Here is a 5,455-nt window from a genome sequence, read left to right on the forward strand (position 1 = left end):
GGGGGTGTAGATCACCTGCTGGGGGTGAAGGAAGATGGTTTGGCAGGGGGAGAAGCTGGGCTGGGTCGCAGTCTGACAAAGGCCTCAGCTCGGCTCACGTGTGGGGGTGGGGGGCACCCTGAAGCTGACCTTGCAAGTCACTTCAAGCTGCGCGAGGAGCGAGGCCTTTCCTGCCCTCAGTTGATCCCGTGAAGGCCTGACCTTAGTTCAGAAAACTCACCTTGGGCGAGGGGATTCCTCTCAATGAGGCGATTCCAGCAGAGGCTGGGGGCTGGGGGCTGGGGGCTGGGGGTGAGGGCTGGGGGCTGGGGGCTGGGGGCTGGGGGTGAGGGCTGAGGGCTGGGGGCTGGGGGTGAGGGCTGGGGGCTGAGGGCTCTGGGCTGGGGGTGAGGGCTGTGGGCTGGGGGCTGGGGGCTGGGGGCTGGGGGCTGGGGGTGAGGGCTGGGGGTTGGGGGTGAGGGCTGGGGGCTGAGGGCTGTGGGCTGGGGGTGAGGGCTTGGGGCTGGGGGCTGGGAGCTGGGGGTGATGGCTGGGGGCTGTGGGCTGGGGGCTGGGGGTGAGAGCTGGGGGCTGAGGGCTGGGGGCTGGGGGCTGGGGGTGAGGGCTGGGGGCTGGGGGCTGGGGGCTGGGGGTGAGAGCTGGGGGATGAGGGCTGGGGGCTGGGGGCTGGGGGCTGTGGGCTGGGAGTGATGGCTGAGGGCTGGGGGCTGGGGGATGAGGGCTGGGGGCTTCGGGCTGGGGGTGATGGCTGGGGGCTGGGAGGTGAGGGCTGGGGCTGGGGGTGAGGGCTGGGGGCTGGGGGGTGAGGGCTGGGGGCTGAGGGCTGCAGGCTGGGGGTGATGGCTGGGGGCTGGGGGCTGGGGGTGAGGGCTGGGGGCTGGGGGCTGGGGGTGAGGGCTGCGGGCTGAGGGCCAGGGGCTGGGGGTAATGGCTGTGGGCTGGGGGTGAGGGCTGGGGGCTGAGGGTGGGGGCTGGGGGCTGGGGGTGAGGGCTGGGGGCTGGGGGTGAGGGCTGCGGGCTGAGGGCCGGGGGCTGGGGGTAATGGCTGTGGGCTGGGGGTGAGGGCTGCGGGCTGCGGGCTGGGGGCTGCGGGCTGGGGGTGAGGGCTGGGGGCTGAGGGCTGTGGGCTGGGGGTGATGGCTGGGGGCTGGGGGCTGCGGGCTGGGGGTGAGAGCTGGGGGCTGAGGGCTGGGGGTAATGGCTGTGGGCTGGGGGTGAGGTCTGGGGGCTGAGGGCTGGGGGCTGGGGGTGAGGGCTGGAGGTGAGGGCTGAGGGCTGGGGCTGGGGGCTGAGGGCTGGAGGTGAGGGCTGAGGGCTGGGGACTGCAGGCTGGGGGCTGCGGCCTGAGGGCTGGGGGCTGGGAGCTGGAGGTGAGGGCTGAGGGCTGCGGGCTGGGGGCTGGGGGCTGGGGGCTGGGGGCTGGAGGTGAGGGCTGGGGGCTGCGGGCTGCGGGCTGCGGGCTGGGGGTGATGGCTGGGGGTTGCCGGCTGCTGGCTGCCGGCTGCTGGCTGTGGGCTTCAGGCTGTCTGTCTGTCTCAGCTTTCCCAGCAGCACGCGGCAAGTTCTCAGAGTCGAAAGGGCGATCTGGGCAGTGCCTCCTAGGAAGGATGGCCTCGGAAGGAAATAGGAAGGGAAGGGAGTGAATAGAGGGAGAGAGAAAAGCAGGGGAAGGGAGGCCAGGAGGTCCGCTTGCTGAGATCTCAGGGGAGCAGAGTTTGACAGGAAGGCCACTGCCTTTTTTAAAGAGCTGCAAGGCAGTGAGAGGACAGGGATGGAGAGAAGTGCAGGCTGTTGGCAAAGGCGCTCGGCTGGCCTGTGGCTGCACTGGGTTTTGCACCCAAGCCTGCCTAGTCCCAAGATCCTCTCTTTCCCCACGCAGTTGGCAAACAGCTCAGGCACCCCTGTTTGGTAAGTTTGTGGAGATGCAGAAGGAAAGTGGGAGCAAAACAAAGAAAAAAACTTGGAAGTCCTGTGTGTTCTCTACAGCCCTTCGAAAACGACAGAACATTTCAAAGGTGGAAAACAGCCCAGTGCACTAACCATATTTTTAAAGGTAAAAGTTAAGTTTGCCTGAAGCAAGAGTATCCAGAGACCAGACTTCTGTAAAACCCAGAAAAGGAAAAAAAAAAAAAAAATCAGGCTCTGCCAGATAAAGAGTGTGCCTGGAATGTGCTAGAATCAGAAATTATAGACATCAAAAAACTGTGTGGAGAAGTAAGAGTGCTGTCTCCTCTAAAACCTCCAGGAAATAACATTCCAGCAAAGAAAGAGATTTTTTAAAATGGTAGAGGAGAGGCAGGAGGAGAAAGCAAAGGGGCAGACTTGAGTCCTGCATGATCTGGGCAACTTGAAAGTATTCTTTCTTTCTTCCAACTTCCAAAGTTCCCTTAGAGGGCCTGGTCCTCACATCAGGGAAATAGGAATCACCAAGGACTTTCTCTGCAGCTTGAGAATTTGAATTTATTCAAAACCCTCTGAGGAAGAAGGGATCTCTAGGGCTTCCATAAATCAGAATGTTTTCTTCCCCCAAGAATCTTGGGCAGAATTGGGATACTTACCTGGAAGTAGGCAGGGCAGTAAGTGGCAGTTTTCTCTTAGAATCTGTTTGTTTTTTTATTAAAGATTTGCTTATTTCTCCCCACCCTCCTCACTGACTGCTCTCTCTGTCCATTCATTCATTCTACTGTGTCTGCTTGTCTTCTCTTTAGGCGGTACTGGGAACTGATCCTGGGACCTTCTGGAGTGTGAGAGAGGTGCTCAATCTCTTGTGCCACCTTAGCTCCCTGGTCTGCTGTTTTTCTTATTGTCTCTCCTCTGTGTCTCTTGTTGTTGTGTCATCTTGCTGTGCCAGCTCTTCACTTGGACCAGCTTGCCTTCACCAGGAGGCCCCAGGAATTGAACCCTGGACCTCCCATAAGGTGGACAGGAGCCCAATCACTTGAGCCACATCTGCTTCCCTAGAATCTATTCTTAAACCCATGCCTTTTTCAATGTACCTCATGCCTTTCTCTCAAACTTTAGAGCTAAAATTCACCAACAAACAACATGTTAGTACGATACTCCTATATGGCTCTCTGCGTCTACATCCTGTAAATGTATACATCAAACTATCAAGTAATGCCTTGTTTTACTAGGGCTATTTTTCTAATCTGTGCTTTTCTCCATGATATTTTTTTTCCTCAATTTCAAAATTACGGGCCCTGGAGTTCCCTTTTTCATTTTTCATTTAAACTCTTTTCTTCCTGGCTCCTCTGAAGTTAGAAATTGTAACCATTTATTCTTGGGCATTCTAGGGCTGTTGGTTCAATGACAGGAACTGGGGTGAAATCGCCTGGTCCCTGAACTCCATGCAGCTGGGAACAAGGCAGTAGGATGCAAATTAGCCTGGAGGGGGGCGGGTGTGTGAGTAATTCTTAAACCTCAGTACAGCCTTTCTTTCCCAATTCTGGCTTTTTATGAGTTGCTGAAAACGCAGAAGCAAAGTCAGTTGAGATACACCCTCTCTTCCATTCAACTCCTGTCTACCCCACTTTCTTCTGTCCCTACCACCTTCGATGGAGAAGCCCACCTGGTGGCAAAGAGAGCCAGAAAGAGTAAGACTGGATGGGAATGCACCCAGAGCCTGGAGACCCCCAGCCGCCCTGGATCCTGCCTGGGACCCCACTCGTTGGTGCAGGGCCTCCCTGCTGTTGGGTGGTCTTTGTGATTGTGATTGCCCTTGGAAAATTTTCAGCTCTTGACCAAGGAGTCTTCACTAGAAGTCTTTGCTTTAGTGAGAAAAGAGGACTTTTTTTAAGGGCTGAGGTTTGAAAGCATGGAATTAAAACAGAGCAAAAAAAAAAACAAAAAACAAAAAACCTACCTTAGGTCTTGTAAAAGAAAGCAGCTGGGGTAAAAAAAATAAAGGAGCCCATCTGCTAATTAAAACTCCAAGAGTAGTGGGAGGAACAATTACTCTAAGGCTCTATCTTTCCCCCACATTCCTGCAAACAAATTAGCTTCAACACCCACACAGTGCAAGAACAAACGCCAATTAGGCCTAGATGTTTCCTTGAACATGTTTTCCCTTCTCCATCGCCATCTGATCACCAACATTTGTTTGATAGGAGGTTGGAGACGAGGCCATTGCTTACCTGGAGAAATTATTTCCACCCGTTTTATTCTAAAGCAAAAACACAGTCAGGTGTGAAGGCTGCATCCAGCACTAACTCTATGCTCGATGTGCAAAAGATCACCAGCTTCTATCACAGACACAGCGCCCATCTCTGGATGGTTGAGTAACAGTAAGAGTCATCTGTAGCTTGGGAGAGGAATATACTTTTCATTGTGAGATTTCAAAAGACAATTGAAAAACTGTGGATTTAAAAGAACCTTATAGGAGTGGATGTGGCTCAAGCAGTTGAGCCCCTGCTTTTTACATGGGAGGTTCTGAGTTCAGATCCTGAGCCCCCCTAAAAAAACAAAAGTAAAGAGCAAACAAATCAAATGACAAAACCAACTCAGGGAAGCCGACGTGGCTCAGTGGTTATGTGCTGGCTTCCCACATAAGGGGTCCTAAATGCAATCCCCGGCCCCAGTACCTAAAAAAAAGATCATATAAAAGACAAAAGACATGATGACCCTTTGCATAAAAGGATATAAATCCAGCTCTATCTCCAACTAGAGCTGTAACAGGGTGCCTGAGTGAGGCCAGACCTTGTGATTTTTTAAAAAACCTTGATAGAGACAAGCTGTGGAAGTGAGGAGAGATGGCTAGCTACTTTAAAGTTGCAAGCAGCCTTTTGTTTTTTTCTGGAGGTAGAAGCTTGAATTTCACCTTTGAAGACAGGCAGTTCCTTTGTTTGAGCATTTTGGCCGTGCTAAGGTAAAGCGGAAATCCTCTCTGGAAGAGAGAGCTTCTGGTAAGGAGCGACACTGCTCTGTGCGGTATCACAGCTCATGTTCGCCGTGTATGGAATGCTGCTCTGCTGATCACGTTCTCTTTAGAGGAAAAAAATCCTAAGTATGGACGTAGATGACAGCATCCCTTCAAAAAACTGTGTGTCATGAGTGAAGATCCTTGTTCAAGAATTTAAACTTCTGTGGTCAGGAGCTGGACAGATTACGAGGGTAGCAGGAAGGAGGCAGTGACATGTCTTTATTTCATGCCCTCTTTTAAAGCTCCACACATTTCAGACTGCGTAACTCTGGCTTCAGGGAGTAGACCTCTTTTGGAGTTTTGGAGGAGCTGGGGCAAGGCCGGGCCATGTCGGAGGAATATTTTTGTCTGATGAGAGAAGATGTTTTGAGGGCCAGACATCCCAGAAACGGGCGGGGGCATGAGGAGCCGGGACGCAAGGGGGAGCTCCAGGGAGGCTGAGCTCCTCCAGCCCTCGCGCCCGGGGAGGGGCTCACGCTGGCCGTGGGTGGTTCTGGGCCCTGTGGAGGGCGTGGGCTGGGCACGCCCGGGCCTCAG

Source organism: Dasypus novemcinctus, chromosome 7 (assembly GCF_030445035.2).
Source record: "Dasypus novemcinctus isolate mDasNov1 chromosome 7, mDasNov1.1.hap2, whole genome shotgun sequence".
Classification (NCBI taxonomy): Eukaryota; Metazoa; Chordata; class Mammalia; order Cingulata; family Dasypodidae; genus Dasypus; species Dasypus novemcinctus.